An 18344-nucleotide genomic window follows, 5' to 3' on the forward strand; every position below is an offset into this window, starting at 1 on the left:
TGTGTAGGGGACCCTGCAGTGTGGGTGCTGAGCACCCACAACAATTTTTTTGTGGGTGCAGATCCCCCTAGATTTTACGCCCCTGTAACGTCTTGAATTGGGCCCAGTAACAATTCATCAACCAGTATGGCTCTCTGAGCAGAGGTGCTTTTTATGGCGACTGAATCTCACTCCTGTCAGAAAGGATGTTGCTGCATTCTGTACTAACGGCAGTTTCTGGGTCAAGCATAAGTGAAGCCCTGCATTGAGTGCATGGCAGTGATCCAATATTGAAGTCACCCAAGATCTACTGAGTGCAAGTCAAAGTGCTTGCCTTGCAACCCAGGAAGAAGAAGAGTTTGGATTTGATATCCCGCCTTTCACTCCCCTTCAGGAGTCTCAAAGCGGCTAACATTCTCCTTTCCCTTCCTCCCCCACAACAAACACTCTGTGAGGTAAGTGGGGCTGAGAGACTTCAAAGAAGTGTGACTGGCCCAAGGTCACCCAGCAGCTGCATGTGGAGGAGCGGAGACTCGAACCCGGTTCCCCAGATTACAAGACTACCGCTCTTAACCACTACACCACACTGGCTCACATAGGAATCCCTATGCATAGTTGCTCAGAAAAGATTACAATGTGTTGGGGCTTATTGAGTCTTAGGTGGGCATCCATAGGGCTACAGTCCATGTTTACGGGGTCATTCATCAAACTTATATTCTAAATTGCCCTGTGAAGGTTGCTCTGAAATCCCAGCCACTTGGACGTTGTGTGTGTGTGTGACTTGTTATTCGAATTTTTATTCAAATTGCACCCAGTGTGCAATCCCTTTATGCTTCAACAGCAGAAACGCTACAATTAAAGCCCGCTTTCATCTCTTCCCTCTGTGCACACTCCTTTTGTATGGGAAATGGTATATCCTCATTAAAATGTCATAACCTCAAGCGTAATCTCATTATCAACTCTTTATCAGTCATCCTACTGATACCCGACAGTTGGCGAAAGGAGATAATCTCACAGAAGTAACTGGTGAACTAATGAATCTGTCCATGCACCGTGCAATGCAGTTTACAAAGCAGGGGTCAGACTAAGAGGTCAAGGGGAAAGGGGAGTCAAATCAAACCATTACTGCATATGATAGGCAGAAAACACACTTGAAATCCATGCCAGAAGGAAGTATTTATTATATAAACCCTGGTGTTGGGGGGGGGGGTCTGTCCAAAAATTGTGTTTCATAGGTAGGAGGGCATAGTTGCCTTTTTAAAAAATGGAAATTGTTTCTTATGATCTTTGCTGCTATGACGGAACAGTAGCAGTGCCAGATTTATGTACAGTGGAACCTCGGGTTAAGAACTTAATTTGTTCAGGAGGTCTGTTCTTAACCTGAAACTGTTCTTAACCTGAGGTACCACTTTAGCTAATGGGGCTGCTGCGCCGCGGCCGCACAATTTCTGTTCTCATTCTGAAGCAAAGTTCTTAACCCGAGGTACTGTTTCTGGGTTAGCAGAGTCTGTAACCTGAAGCGTCTGTAACCTGAAGTGTTTGTAACCCGAGGTACCACTGTATAAGCTAAATAAGCTATAGTTTAGGGCCCCACTCTCCTGCCCCCCCAAAAAAAAAATTAAAGGAAAACAAATTGGATGTAATTTCCAAAATATAAGATAAAAAACAAATAAAATAAAACCTACATACAGCAACAGTGTTTTGTGTTGTGTAGGCTTCTTATAGCCTATATTCAACACAAAAACAGTAGCAATTTATTGCTGACAAAGGACAGCTGGGCATATAAAGGGCCCCATTACCTTCAGTAGCTTACGGCCTCATCAAACCTAAATCCAGCCCTGAACAGCAGGGAGACCAAAGTACTCTAATGGGGAAAGGGGAATATTTTCCAATGCCATGTGGGTGAATGTAAGTAGATCTCTGCCAGGGCTCGTCTGTAACAGCCCTTAGACTTTGACAAAAGTTGATCTTGTCTACCCAAAAAGAAAAGAAAGATGTGAAATAGATTTGGTGCTCAAAGGCATTCATTGAATGAAAAACAAGACACTCGCAACTTGTATTGTCCAAGGCACTTTTTTTCTGCTTCTCTTTGCTTGCCGTCTTTTAGGATTGTGAATCCCATGAATGATGCCTCTCACTGGCAGCAGCCAGCACTGATGAGACCATATTGTAGCACCCTGCTTGTGGTTAACGCTTAGCTGGAATGAAATATTCAACGCAGCAATAGAGAAATTAAAATAATAATTTATTTGTCAGACAAATAAATATGAGGCACAGTGGTATATGGTTACCAAGCTCTGGCCTGGCCTCCTGCCATTCTGGCCAGCACTTATATTTCCTTAACCCAGCCCCCTTGCTCCTCCTTTGGCTGCCTCTGTCCAATCAGCCTGGTTGAAATTCCTATTGGCTGTTTGCTAGAACCAATCACAAAAGATACAACCATTTCCTATTGCCTTTTATGGGAAATAAAAGCTATATTTATAATTGGCAAACAAGTAGCCATTAACCTCTACAAGGCACCTTAATTACCAAATCACCTTTGCCCCCTTAATTCTAAAATAGAGCAGATGGCTAAAACAGATGGTGGCTAATTCTATTTTAAACAGGTATCAAAGATCTTTTGTACGCATCATCAATGAAAGATCTCCTTCATTGGAGGTTCCTTTAAACAAAAACCTGACAACCATCTGTCTAGAGTGCTCTGATGGTGCTTTCCTGCTTGGCAGGGGGGGCTAGGCTGGTGGCTGATGGCCCCTGCGATCTCTTCCAACTATATGAAATAAGAATCCAACATTTCTTAAATCCTTTGCATAATTACATTTAAGCCAATATATTTAATACATAACATATATAATTTTTTTTATAAGCAAAGACGTTTTCAAAGTAAGAAAAAACTTAAAACACTTTCTTTCCCTATTTCCATTAGCTCTTGCCCTTAGGAAAATGTGGCTCAAGTCTCTAACGGGAGGCACAATAATTCTTACTATTTACCAACTTAATTGTAGCTTAATTGTACTCTGCAACATGCAAGGTCAGTGACCTCGCTCTCAGCCTTTTATGACCGCAATAAACCAGAGGGCCTCTCTGGCCAAGAGGATGAACATCTGCCAAAATCTTAGCCAGCCTAGTTCCTGTCTGGCATGAAACATTTGTGAATTTGAACTCATTTATAAGATACAACCTTGATCAAAAAATATAAGCTTGATAAAAATGCAGGCTTATGATTAGATGCCTCAATATAAACAAACTGTACCCCCTTTCAACTAATGCAGAGTCTGCCTTAGTCATCAATGAAAGAAACTGAGCTGCAATGCTATGCACAGAAGAAAAGTGAAATAGTGCAAAGGTTTGGTGCTGATAAAGGTAAAGGTAAAGGGACCCCTGACCATTAAGGCCCAGGCATGGCCGACTCTGGGGTTGTGGCGCTCATCTCACTTTATTGGCCGAGGGAGCCGGCACACAGCTTCTGGGTCATGTGGCCAGCATGACTAAGCCGCTTCTGGCGAAGCAGAGCAGCGCACGGAAACGCCATTTACCTTCCCACCAGAGCAGTACCTATTTATCTACTTGCACTTGGACGTGCTTTCGAACTGCTAGGTTGGCAGGAGCAGGAACCGATCGGCAAGTCCTAGGCTCTGTGGTTTAACCCACAGCGCCACCCGCGTCCCTCTCTAATCTGTTTACTGTGACACAATTGTGGTGCTGATAGGGCCTGTCAAATGACTATACTGTATTGACATTAACAGATTGGGAGATATTTCCAACTTGGTTGCTGGGACAAAGGAGACTGTTTTATTAGCGTATTCTGATTCACCCAGCAGTTAGCCTGCATTGACAATCTTCAAGTACCCTCCCACCACAAGTCAAAGTAGTAGGAGAACTGGAAGGTTGGGAAAAAAGCTACCAGAATAATTGCTTGCTGTCAGTGTGAAGAATAAAAATAATGAACAGATCATGGAGTCCTTGATTAATCAGTTTCTACAGTTTTTTAACCTTTCTCTTGTCTCAACAGAAGAATGAAAAGCTCAAAGATTTGGTCGACAGCTGAGGTATAATGGATGCAGCTGGCTTTTGCAAACGCAGCTGTCACAGATATCAGAATGTATTTCCCCTCAACCTTGCTCCCACACTAAATCTCTTTCTGTATTATTATTATTATTATTATTATTATTATTATTATTATTAAAATCTGTATACCACCCTATGCCTGCAGGTCTCAGGGTAGTCACAACATAAAATCACAATATAAAAACACAAAATACACCATAAAAACAAAAACAACCCTATAATCTCCCTCTCCCCAACAGATTTTAAAAGGGTATTGGATGTCAATCAGCCAAAGGCCTGATTAAAAAGGGACATTTTTGCCTGGTGCCTAAAGGTGTATAATGAAGGCACCAGGCAAACTTTCTTAGGGAGAGCATCCCACAGATGGGGAGCCACTACAGAAAAGGCCCCGTTCTTGTGTTGCCACCTTCCAGACCTCTTGAGGAGGCACACGAAGGAGGGCCTCAGAAGATGATCTCAGGGTTTGGACAGGTTCATATGGAAAGAGGCAGTCCTTGAGGTATTGCTGTCATGAGCCATTTAAGGTTTTATAGCTCAAAACCAGCACTTTGAACTGAGCCTGGAAACCAATTGGTAGCCAGTGCAATTGGGCCAGGATCAGTGTAATATGCTCAAATATTCTTAAGCACCCTGGCTGCTGAATTCTGCGCTAGCTGAAGTTTCCAAACCATCTAGGCAAGCTAGAAGCAGTATCAGAGTTTACATTAACATTTCACCCTCACTCAATGAGTGTGAAAAGCAAGGCTGGTGAGACGTAGGGCTCCAGAGAGCATGTGGCCTGGGAAGAGAACCGGGGGCCACATAAAGAGGCCCAGAGGGCCACATTTGACCCCGAGGCTTGAGGTTCCCCACCTCTCATTTAATTTCACAGATTGCATGGAAAAGAGGGGCTACTGCTGTAGCATATGTTAATAGCAGTGGCATCAGAAGCCAACTCTGCGTAATCACGGCAGCAAAAAATTCAGTATACTTGAGAATACACTGAAAAGTGGAAAGAAGTCACCTTCCACTGACCTGTCACAAAAGATGTAGTCAGCAACAGAGAGGCATGTGATGGTGGCAAGGAAGGTGATGAGTATAATTAAAATCCTGCCTTACTGACTGCAATGTTACTTTCAAGCTCACCTTCATTTTATTGCTGACATCATAACAATGTACCCGGTAGATGTTTATGAAGCATTTAGTATAAAAAAAAGAAAAAAAAATCCCTATGAATCTTCAGTGCAGAAAATATCCCTGAAGCTTCCTTGTTAGATTAAAAGAGAGAGAGAGAGTGGGAAACTTAAAAATAATATTCTGTATATATCAAAGTGATTCAGGCATAAAGCATAACAGGCTACATTGCTGGCAGTATAACAGAACCTTCAAACAACTACTTAATGCCCATATTTCTAATGCCAATGGAGAAAAGAATCACACTAAGAACAAATGAAGCTTTGTTTCTCCTAAGCACATCAAGTACAGATTTAATTTTTCTGCAGTGTGTCAAATGCCTAATCTAGTGCATGGCATTATTCTGCTTTGTTTGGAACGGGCAAAAAAAAAAGGCTCACAAAGTCAAAACAGAAAACAAAATACACCAAGAAACCAGCAAGTGTAAATAGTAAAAGAAAAAGCAACATGCTAAACAAAGCTTTATGCAAAGGTACAGCGACCACCACTCATGCAACAGTACTTTCCATACAGAGGTACCACTGTATGTATGTGTGTGTATACACACACACATACATACAGTGGTACCTCGGGTTAAGTATTTAATTTGTTCCGGAGGTCTGTTCTTAATCTGAAACTATTCTTAACCTGAAGCACCACTTTAGCTAATGGGGCCTCCTGCTGTCGCTGCGCCGCCTCTGAGCACGATTTCTGTTCTCATCCTGAAGCAAAGTTCTTAACCTGAAGCACTATTTCTGGGTTAGCGGAGTCTGTAACCTGAAGTGTCTGTAACCTGAAGTGTATGTAACCTGAGGTACCACTGTGTGTGTGTGTGTGTGTGTGTGTGTGTGTGTGTGTGTGTATATATATATGTTTTACAATTTAAAGTACTCATTTTTACATCTTTAAAATATCAATGACTTCCCTTCTCTTTCCGTGATTCATTTTACATATTATAAATCCCTGCATATTTTACAGAAACTATACCCTTCAGTATTCCATTATTGCATCCATCAAAACTTATTTACACTGTTGAATTTATCTTAACTGTGTACAGCTGAAAACACATTTCCCCTATATTCAATAAATGTTTTCCAATCTTCTCTAAACGTATGTTCTTCTTGTTCTCCTATTCTGCATGTTAAGTCTGCAAGCTGTGCATATTCTGTCAATTTAAGTTGCCACTCTTCTTTGGTTGGGACCTCACTCATTTTCCATTTTGGGGCTAACAAAACACGGGCTGCAGTAGTAGCATACATAAATAACCTTTTTTGACACCTGGGAATTTCAGTCTGAGTTATCCCCAACAGAAAGGACTCTGGGAATTTTGGGGGAGAAAGTACTTTTAAACATTTTTTTTTTCAATTCATTATGGATCATTTCCCAATACTCTTTTACCCTTTTACAAGTCCACCACAAAGGAAAAAACGTTCCCTCAATCTCATTGCATCTCCAGCACTTATCTGATTCATTCTTATACATCTTAGCAAGTTTACTCGGAGTTAAATACCACCTGTAAATCATTTTCAAGTAGTTCTCCTTCAAAGAATAACATGCTGTGAACTTCTATGCAATATGATTTTCCATATAGAGACATAGCCAGGATTTGGCCATTGGAAACAGTGTCTGGGCGCAAATTCGGATGTATGGGAACCCATGACGGAAGTGCGTACAGTGGTGCCTCGCAAGAAGAAATTAATCCGTTCCGTGAGGCTCTTCGTATAGCGGTTTTTTCATCTTGCGAAGCAAGCCCATTGACAGCTTAGCGGATTAGCGCTATTAGCGGTTTAGCGGCTTTTAGCGATCAGCTGTTAAGCGGCTTATCAGCGGATCAGCTGATAAGCGGCTTAGCGGCTTAGGAAAAGGGGAAAAAAAGGGGGGAACCCGCAGGAACTCGCAAGACATTTCGTCTTGTGAAGCAAGCCCATAGGGAAATTCGTTTTGCGAAGTGCCTCCAAAATGGAAAACCCTTTCGTCTAGCGGATTTTCCGTCTTGCGAGGCGTTCGTCTTGCAGGGCACCACTGTATTTGGGTGAATTTTCAAAAAAACACACCAAAAAAACCCCCTTCATTTTGTTTTACAAAAAAGGGGACCAGAAAAGAAAAGAAAAGAAAAGAAAAGAAAAGAAAAGAAAAGAAAAGAAAAGAAAAGAAAAGAAAAGAAAAGACCTCAAGAACTTTTGTGTCCAGATTTTCACTTTTTGAAATATGGCAATCTAAACCATCTCCAAAGCTGGTCTGGAGAGAAGAAGGGAAACCTATTGCAGGTTTTGGAGGGTGAAGAGGAAGGAGAGGAAAGCAAACTTTTCTTTTAATATATGAGAATGAGTGAGTACCGTATTTTTTCATCTATAAGAGGCCCCCATGTATAGGATGCCCCCTATTTTGGGGGACTCAATTTAAGAAAATGGGGGGAGATGGCACAGAATTTTTGAGTTTTTCTGCGGAGCATCGCCCAGGGTTCTTGAGCTTTTCTTAGGGGGGGATTGCCAAAAAACACTCACCTGCACACATCGCAAAATCTGCCTTTTGTCTGTCCCATCACCAGCGGAAGATACCTATTGCCTGCCCAACTGACGGACTGTCAGCCAATCAACACCACCCATTGACGCAGCAACCAATAACACGCACAATAGCCACTGACAGCCGTAGCAGCAACCAATCAATTGTCCACCCCATGTATAAGATGATCCCCATTTTCTAGCATGATTTTTAAAGGGAAAAAACATAGTCTTATACATGGACATTGATGCAGGGAGCAATCCGATCAGTATTCTGCATACACATTTCTACTGTTCAGCCAGCATTGCTTCAGGCCAATGATATCTGAATTATCCCCTGGCCCACTTCATTGGCCACCACTGTAAACAAGTATCTTTGGTGTTTAACTTGAGCTGAGGATTACATGCTGAAGAAGAACCATTTTGCAGGAGTCTTATGAGGAACAGAATCTGGTTGATGACGCATTCATTCTTGAGCACATGCAGATTTTCTTTCAGATAACACCCATTTAAGATGAGAAGGCAGGGATTCCAGGCATAGCTGTCAAGTGTCCCTTATTTGAAAGGACAGTCCCTTATTCCAGCGCCATGTCCCGCTGCTGTCCCTTATTGATGGATGTCCCTTAAATGTCCCTTAAATGATGTCCCTTAAATTTCAAAGGAAGAAGCTCCTCTCCCTCCCTCCCTGCCGGCCAGGGAGGAGGGAGGCTCCAACTGTGTTGCTTGGCTGTGTTGCTCACCCAATAAGAAGTCTAAGAATGACCTGGGGGTGGAGCTTGCATGCCTTGTGTGTGGCTAGTTAATGAAAGCTGAGGGTTTTTTTGAATGCTGGACGCCATTTTGTTGCACATGCTGCTGCAAACTTTGCAGTGCAAAGCCAGGCCGGGGAGCCATCTTAAGTTGAGGCTGCATAGGCCTTGTGGTGCATGTGATTCAGATTCTATTCAGTTGAACCTCTGGTTGCAAAGTTGGTTGGACAGTGTTCTCGAAGCTACCAGCATGAGTTTGACCAGACTGCAGGAGGACAGGAAGACTGGAGTGCCTGGAACAGCTGAGGCTGCAGGTCCCTTATTTTGGCTGCTGGTCCCTTATTTTCAAGGCTGCTGGTCCCTTATTTTCAAATCTGTAAGTTGACAGCTATGATTCCAGACAAGGTTGCCTTTCCCTCAGCAAATTAAGAATTTTCTGGAAGATGTGGCTGGAAGCAGCAAATATAAAGCAAATGTTGATTCATGTACTGCCTACTACCAGAGGAAGAGTAGAAGAGGCTCTGTCTTTCCATTCTCTAATATATTCAGTTCTAACCAGCAGAGAAAGATCGGAAACTAAATCTCAAAACAGGAGAAAAATACAGTTCTTACTCCTCAGCTCTTAGCTGTTGAAGGCTAATTTCTAATTTTTCCTCACACCTTTCAAAAATAGTTCTTCAAATTGTCAGGTCTAGAGCTGACTCATTTCCATTAAGTTGTGACACATTATGCAGTGCTAATGCTCATAATTTGAAACAGAGACGAATGTTCATTTCTTTCAGCTGTTTTCCTTTCTTTCACCGCTTGTTTTGAGTTTCATATCATTTTCACCACTGTGTTTTTAAACCTGTATGTGTGCCCAATTATTCCCTCTTCAGCTTTTATTTTCACATGCAAAGTACACGTTTGACTGGTCAATATAATATTATTTGCATCTTGTCTATGACATGGCGCAGAATCATTTGGACATTCTGTAAGTGAGCTGCCGTTGCCGTCAGAATAAAAAAGCGCAAGATTAGTTTGCCCTTGAAAAATCATTGGGCACACATATCACAATAAATGTTAGCATTAGAACAGCAGTCTGTGGTTTCCCATCTCTGCCTCTCTTTCTCTCACAGTACCAAACACTGACAGTTGTATTTACTTTGGATAGTGCAGGTCCACATTCATAAGCCCTCTAATAATTCTGAAACTAATGAAGATAATACACTTAAGGACCCCTGTTCTGTTTCCTCCTTGAACATTAGTGCTGGTCTGACAATATCTTACATGAGGTACTTCACAGACCTTAAAGAAACAAGTCTTCATACTGAATAGTGACTGGATTTTAAGGATATTCACTCAAAACTACAGCATGAGGGTTGATTCATGTGTCCATCTTGGGTCCTATTTTCAGTAATTTTGCTGAGACTAGACTTAAATGTGGCAAAATTCTACTGATTTTTATTTCACCTCACCTGTTATTTGGTTCTGCTGCAAAGAATGCTCCCTAGATACTGATCCATTCCCTGGTCATGAGTTAGCATTACTGAGACTGATATATATTGGCAACAAAATGGATCTACATATCCAAGCTCTCACCTTGGCACTTCCTGCATCGCAGTTTAGGAAGCCACTGCAAATGCTTCTTAAAGATCATTTGCAGCATTATGGTAAATCAAGATCTTACCTGTTACCTTTGGTTGACAATTTAGATGCCTGATATCCAGGCTCCCAGTTACGGACATTCAGAGGTCATCTGAGTTTCCTAAATATACCAACCATCTCCAGTTCTCTATGTCTTCTGCAAATAATCCAGGAGTAACTGTATCTGCCACAAACCAGTGTTTTCAGGGTTGAGGGAGGTTAATCCAGACAAGTTGGAGATGATACTGAGAACAAATGCCCATGGTCTAGGCTGGGGCATGACCTCACTATGAGTCTCTGTGACATCAGGCAATGAAACCAGGGGTATTCCTGGTCTCCCTAGTCTCCTTGCTGCATCCTTAGAAGCAAATTGTAATTACTGCCAAAAGGCTCCCAGATCCTCCTGCTATGCTGAGTCTTTGCTTTTGTAACTTTCAAACTTGATTATACCATCTACAGGAGTCCACCCTTAGATGATTTGGAGGTTTCAACTGGAACTCAGCTACATTCGTCACATTAAGGTAAAAGAAAAAAAGGTAAAGGACCCTTGGATGGTTAAGTTCAGTCAAAGGCCACTATGGAGTTGTAGTGCTCATCTCACTTTTCAGGCCAAGGGAGCTGGCATTTGTCCACAGACAGCTTTCCATGTCATGTGGCCAGCATGATTAAACTGCTTCCGCACAACGGAACCCAGAAAAGCTGTTAGAATTCCTGCTCCATGATTGCAGTCATGGGATTGTTGTCTATCACATGATGGTATATGTTTTGACTCCATAGAGTGGGAAGTGACGGAGACAGGATGTTTGTGTTACTGTGTTCCGTGAAGTGGGAGTATTGTCCTTTGTTTTTTCTCTTTGCTGTCTGAATCTTGAGAGAGAGGGAGTCATGCTGCAGTGTTCCGTGTGTGTTTATATGTAAATAAAGTAGATTAGCCAAAATGCTGAGTTTCTGAGGTCTGTTATGCAAGCAGCGCAAACTCTGCACATCCCTAAGTGTGCCGATGTCTGTTGGCATCAGTCACTGTGGTGTTAGGGCTGAAGAAAGCTTTTGAAGCTCCCAAACGATTGACCAAGAGGGAGAGAACATACCAGTCGGGCATGTCTCTCTGCCAGGGTACTACTCGAGTGTAGGACGAGCTCATGGGAATGCAGCTGCCTGATGTCAATAGGCAGGGAGTTCCAAAGAATACATAAAAATATTTCTTACAACTGCAGAACAAGTATTATGTGGCACCTGTAACAGTGCCAGTTCTGTAGATCAAAAGCGGTTGAATGGACACATACGTGGCAAGGAGATCCCACAAGTAAACTGTTCCAAGGATTTATATACCAATTGTAACATCTTGACTTGCCAGTCGGTAGATTTTATTGTTTACAGCGAATGGCCATCACAATATAATAAAAAGGTAAAAAGGTAAAGGACCCCTGGATGGTTAAGTCCAGTCAAAGGCGACTATGGGGTTGCGGCGCTCTTTTTGCTTTCAGGCCAAGGGAGCTGGTGTTTGTCCACAGACAGCTTTCCAGGTCATGTGGCTGGCATGACTAAACTGTTTCTGGCACAACGGAACACCATGACAGAAACGCCATTTACCTTCCCGCCGCAGGGGTACCTATTTATCTACTTGCACTGGTGTAGTTTTGAACTGCTAGGTTGCCAGAAGCTGGGACAGAGCAACGGGAACTCACTCCATCATGGGGATTTGAACCACTGACCTTCTGATTGCCAAGCCCAAGAGGCTCGATGGTTTAGACCACAGCACCACCTGCTTCCTGAATAAACAAGCATACAATCACTGATAGGTCCACCTGCCATTGTGAGGCTCAAAGCAATGAAGGTGATGCCTCCTGTTTCCATTGGCTGTGGGTTTCTTGTGATGTCACAAAAGCACTTGGCAACTGAGTGGATATAAAGGCAGACCAAGGGGAAAGCCCTTTTCTGTTTCCAGTAGGACACACCTGGCTATAGATGTGATATTCAGCACCGCCCAGGTAGGGAGCGATAATAAGGCAAATTTGCTTGCTTGAAGGCTGCTGGTATCTGTGGTTGGACCACAGCACCACCAGCATCCCACATTTGTCATAAGAATATGTTTTGAATATTTGATAAACAACACCATATGGTGCCAGAGAGCAAAAAGGAGTTTATATGGATTTTTACATAGGCTTTGTTTTTGTTGTTTTAGCGCTTTAATTTCTGACTTATTTGTAGCATTTTTAAACCAGTGTCTAGATCTATACCTGGTGCACAGTGCTACTTGACTGTTCTCTAACAGGTGTTTTGCATGAGTGATATAGGCTACTAATTTGCTGGTGATACCAGTTCAAGATGCTGGTTTTAGAGCCTTTCCTAGTCTGAGGCCCTCATCCTTTGTGTGAACACACTCCCAAGTTAAGGGAAATGTAGGTGGGTTCCCACAAGGCAAGGCACAATGATAACATCAAGAACCTTTATTGAACTACATAACTGGACAACAGGGGCAAAGGAACTGCTTAGATACCTTTCTGAAGGCCTGGGCCACTCCCACTCCCAACGTGTTTGGCTATCTAAACTTCCAAGCTATGAGTTTAAGGGCCAATAGTGGAGGCCAAAATTCTGAAATGTTCTGTGATTGGATATCATGTATCGAGTCTGAACACAGGGACTCAGAATCCTTAGTCCAGACTCAAGCTCAGGCAAACACAGACCACTGAATACATAACATTAAGATCTACTCAACAGGCTTTGTTGTCTGTGCTTTCTTTTCAATAAGTCCAGAGAATGAAGGCCAGGAGGCATAACTGAAATTGTACAAAGCCCTCCCTAAAGTGATAAGCCGCTCTCTTTGATCACTTTTGGAGGAGGTTGCAAGATATACCTCTTCCACAAGACTTTTGGCCAAGGCTAATGCTTTCTTGAAGACAGGAGTGCCTGGCGTGCTCTGGTCCATGGGGTCACGAAGAGTCGGACACGACTAAAAGACTAAACAACAACAACAACAATGCTTTCTTGCCAACCTTGCCAACAAAGGTCCACATAGTTAAAACTATGGTTTTCCTAGTAGTGATGTATGGAAGTGAGAGCTGGACCATAAATAAGGCTGATTGCCAAAGACTTGATGCTTTTGAATTATGATGCTGGAGGAGACTCTTGAGAGTCCCATGGACTGCAAGAAGATCAAACCTATTCATTCTGAAGGAAATCAGCCCTGAGTGCTCACTGGAAGGACAGATCGTGAAGCTGAGGCTCCAATACGTTGGCCACCTCATGAGAAGAGAAGACTCCCTGGGAAAGACCCTGATGTTGGGAAAGATGGAGGGCACAAGGAGAAGGGGACGACAGAGGACGAGATGGTTGGATAGTGTTCTCGAAGCTACCAACATGAGTTTGACCAAACTGCGGAAGGCAGTGGAAGACAGAAGTGCCTGGCGTGCTCTGGTCCATGGGGTCACAAAGAGTTGGACACGACTAAATGACTAAACAACAACAAATGCTTTCTTTGGCTGTTAATCTGTTAACATTATGATGTTTCCTGTTAAAACTGCCTTCTCTTATGAAGTAAACCACTTGGAATTTTTCAGAAATTGAATCATCATCATCTGCAGCAGCAGTTCATGCTGAAAACAAATCAGAGTATCAGGAAGCTATGGTGCTGGATGATGGTAACATGAAAAGAAGGTTCTAATTGATAAGAATTTTGCAAGTTAGGAGTTTGCGTCCCTGGTTTTTAAGCTATATTCCTTTTCTTCATTGAGCTTTTTCTTTTTCTCCATCTCCCCACACTTTCCCAAATCATCTCCCCACCCGGATACTCACTTTCTCTTTGCCCATGTTTTATTAATCCAACTCTCAGAGTCATTTATTCTCGAGAGTCGCTGCCTATACTTTCCTTTCAAGTTACCGCACCTGCTTTGTAAGGTCCCTAATTGTTAAACATCCATCACTTAGAAAATTCTAATTTCCCTATTGTTCACAAATGCTTCCAGGGTGCTGACATGCTGGCTCATTTAAGAAAAACCTTTTTAGAGAAAGGTCAAATAGAAAAGAATTATTCCACTTGTAGCAGGAACAATGTCTTTTCCTCTGTTTATTGGGGGGCGGGGAGGAGGCTAATTTGCCATACCCCTCCTCCCCCTGCAAGAAGAGGTGGCATCTCCCTAGGGATAGATGTTACAACTTGAGGATGATTCTGCCCAATGTTCCACCCAATGTTCACCCCACGTTCCACCCTACATTCTCCCTTCTTTATTCAGCATCTATCCTGCTGCCCCTTTGCGGTATGAGCCTACAAGCTAATCTTCTGTTTTCCAGGGTCTGAGAAGGAATTTGGGGGGGGGAGATGCTTGGACTTCACTTGTTCACTTACTCTACACCAGGGGTACACAACCTAAGCTTCCTGCAGCCAATCAGGGTTTTCGAACGTTTTGGAAGTTGAACGGACTTCCAGAATGGATTCCATTTGACTTCCAAAGTACGACTGTATATAAAATCAAAATAAAAACAATAACCCAATAACACCCCCGAAACAGAGCCATGTTTTTAAAGGGTATGGGATGTCAATCATGGGACATGGATGGCGCTGTGGGTTAAACCACTGAGCCTAGGACTTGCCATTCAGAAGGTCGGCGGTTCGAATCCCCATGACGGGGTGAGCTCCCGTTTCTTGGTCCCTGCTCCTGCCAACCTAGCAGTTCAAAAGCACGTCAAAGTGCAAGTAGATAAATAGGTACATTTTTGCCTGGCGCCTAAAGGTGTATATTTAGTGACTGCTTAATGTGGGGTTCATTGTGGAGTGGGAAAAGTATGCCACTTCTAATTGCCTTAGGGCAGATTTTTTTATTTAAAAAACCCTGACGTAATAACACACAACATTTATCATCTGACTCACAGAATGCAATATTCGAAGCATATAGTGGGTGACATTGTTTGACCAATACTGCCAAGTAATGAATACATGGACAGCATTTAATTTGGTTTCTTCTACCTTGAAGCTGTCACTAGGGCTTCCTGTTCTTGTCCTCAACAGTTAAACTGATTGACTGAAACCACGGCTGCATAAATGATATACATGAGCAGGTCAGACAGACAGAGACATACTGCAGACTCAGCTGTTTAACCAAAAAATAGCCGCCTTATAAAAATATTAATGAATCACAAGTTTCTTTTTTTCTTTTTTAGTACTATTTATTTCCTTTCAGGCCTCATGCAATGATATTAAAGCCCAGTGACATCAGTGATCAGAGCTCAGATTCAATGCCAAGTCAGATGGATATTACATATTTATGTCAATGGGGCAATCATCGGCATAATTTCAAATAATTTGATTTTACTGGGTTGTAAATCATCTTCAGATATGCTTAGGGCAAACCAAAATGCCTCGTTTGTTAAGTCAGTTTCGTGGAAGGAGTAAAGTGTAGATTGTATTGTTACTTCCCGGGGAAGAGGTAGGAATAATGTTCTTTATTTTATTTTAATCTCCATTTCATATATCCCACCCCCCAGCCACATAAAACCAATATACTGAAGGGGAACCCCCTGCTATTTTACAAAAAGCAGGAGACAGAGAAGTTATTGGAGGCATTCCACAAAATAGCATAAAGATGTGTTTTTGAAGCTTATTTTATTTAAATTAGCCTCACAACATTTCTGCTGTATCCAGTCAGTTAAATTAGGTTATTTTAGATAAAAGGATCTGGAAGAGAAATATATTGAAGAAAGCTCTTTACTACTTCTAAGTATTTCCAGGAGCGGTATTCCTTCTCCCCAGACACCAACAAAAACAGAAAGACAGCATTACTGGGAAACTGTTCCCTAGAAAGCTGTTGAAATAATCATGTGAAAAAATATAGTAGCGTGAGATGCCACCATTTTTTGAAACTTGCAGCTACAATTATGGGATTATTTGGGCACCCACTAATGCACCGTAATGTAGGGGGTGTGCATTGCGTAGGGTTGCCATATTCCAGTCTTCAAACCTGGACAGCAAACTAGCACATACAGCATTAATATGAGTGGGCGGTGGTACGTAAGTAACTTTTATAAATAAATTAAATTAAATAACTATTGTGCAAATTGATTTCTCATTATGCAAACCAAGTGGCATGTTGGGTTTGTTTAGTTAATTAAATTAAAACACTTATGTTACTTCAAGTCAAAATTTCCAGAGCGCTTGGCAAGCACTAATAAAAAAACACACAACACAATAAAGCCATACAAAATGCAGCCCCCGTGACTTTTCTATTACAAATTGCAATGCTTTGTGACAAAGAAATGGGCTTCTGGGATTTTCATGCACAACTTTTCATGTAACGTCAAGCTGAACCCTCAAAAGCTAAAGAAAAACAAACAATTACACACTGTACAAAGTTTGAGAGTCATAAAATAACTTTCAACTCACATAAGTTGCACTATAATTTTTCATATGTTTTTCTTCTTGGAAGTTGCTCCTCACAGATATAGAAAGCATTTTTTCTCAATTTTGCAGCAGAGCATTTTATAACATCTTATCAGACCTTTAGCAGACATGATACTCTTTGAAAATGTAAAACCACCACCCCCAAACTAAATTTATGGCTCGCTGTCAGAGCTGAGGGAAATGTTAAGGGCAGAAATGTACAGATATTAAACTTGGTCTTCTTGCACTTTGTTCTGCTGATTCGCATTTAATAAATTATGTTTCTCCTCCCCTTGAATGTTGCATTAAAGCCTGAGGAAATCTGAGTCGTTTATTCTATGGTACCACTAGAACATCTTTCAGATATTCAACTCGATTACCCATGACAACTCTGTTCCATAAGGAATCCTAAATGTTCTGACTCAGACATCAATTATAATTGTGCTGACATACTGACATTTCTAAAGCACTTACAAAGTTGTTTGTTAGCCCTTTCGACTCCATATTTGAGAGGCCTGAATAATTCAAGAAAACCTCTTTATCTACCAATGCATAAAGAGCCTTCATCAACCTAGTGGGTTCTCAGACTCCATTCTTACATTAAGCTAAACAAATACCCAAAGACACTACAACAGTCCAAATATCAAGAAAGGTTAAAGAGGAAAAGCTTGGGATAAACAAGATTTATTTTTATTTTTATTTTTTAAAATGTAAGCATCTTTCTTCAACGAGATGCTTAACCACAGATTTTCACCATCACCAGCTTGGCATTGATCCCAGGACAACAGAGCTTTCTGCTTACCTTGAACTGTCTCCAATGCAGCCACCTCATATATATTTTCTATAGCCAATAATAAAATAATTCCCCAGTTGGAAGCATTCAGGAATTAAAGAGGCTCAACCCAGGGGAAGACCTGCAATTATAGGCATCAGAATTAGGAGAACGTTTGAACTTTGAAAAGCTTTCCGTAGCTGAGCTCTAAGAACACAATCCAACCCCTCTTTGCATTAGATGGGGTGAGTTGGTAGACCGGGCAGAGATGTTCCTTCTATCTGGTCTCTCTTTGCTTCCCACTAGCTACCTGTTGAATGACAATGGTTGTTAAACCATTTTCTTTCTCTTCACATGGGAAACTGGGAACTGTAGCTCAGGGAGGGGGAACAGGCCTCAAAAGAACTCTCATCACCCTCAACTACAGTTTCCAAACTTATTTGGGGTAAGCCATGACTGGACAAAGGGACGCAGGTGGCGCTGTGGGTTAAAGCCTCAGCGCCTAGGACTTGCCGATCGAAAGGTTGGCGGTTCGAATCCCTGCGGCGGGGTGCGCTCCCGCTGCTCGGTCCCAGCGCCTGCCAACCTAGCAGTTCGAAAGCACCTCTGGGTGCAAGTAGATAAATAGGGACCGCTTACCAGCGGGAAGGTAAACGGCGTTTCCGTGTGCGGCTCTGGCTCGCCAGAGCAGCTATGTCACGCTGGCCACGTGACCCGGAAGTGTCTCCGGACAGCGCTGGCCCCTGGCCTCTTAAGTGAGATGGGCGCACAACCCCAGAGTCTGTCAAGACTGGCCCGTACGGGCAGGGGTACCTTTACCTTTACCTTTATGACTGGACAAAGCGGCTTCCTGGTGCTTTAAATGGATAGTGTGGTCACAAGTCTTTCATTCTGTGCTCAACTAAAACCACCTTAAAGGGTAAAGGGACAATTAAGTCCAGTTGTGAACAATTCTGGAGTTGCGGCGCTCATCTCACTTTAAAGGCCGAGGAAGCCGGCGTTTGTCCTCTTCCGCAGACAGTTTTTCCAGGTCATGACTAAGTCACTTCTGGCGAACCAGAGCAGCGCATGGAAACACCGCTTACCTTACCACCGGAGTGGTACCTATTTATCTACTTGCACTTTGA

General features: G+C 42.3%; 1 long non-coding RNA gene across 1 annotated transcript; it reads left to right on the forward strand.

Annotated features, from left to right (window-relative positions):
* Nucleotides 1–12023: 12023 nt before the first annotated feature.
* On the forward strand, nucleotides 12024–13758 carry LOC307226969. Its single transcript, XR_013843748.1, has 2 exons — nucleotides 12024–12063; nucleotides 13633–13758. It is a non-coding gene; the product is annotated as an uncharacterized lncRNA (long non-coding RNA).
* Nucleotides 13759–18344: the final 4586 nt, after the last annotated feature.

Source organism: Podarcis cretensis (assembly GCF_951804945.1).
Source record: "Podarcis cretensis genome assembly, chromosome: 11".
Classification (NCBI taxonomy): domain Eukaryota; kingdom Metazoa; phylum Chordata; class Lepidosauria; order Squamata; family Lacertidae; genus Podarcis; species Podarcis cretensis.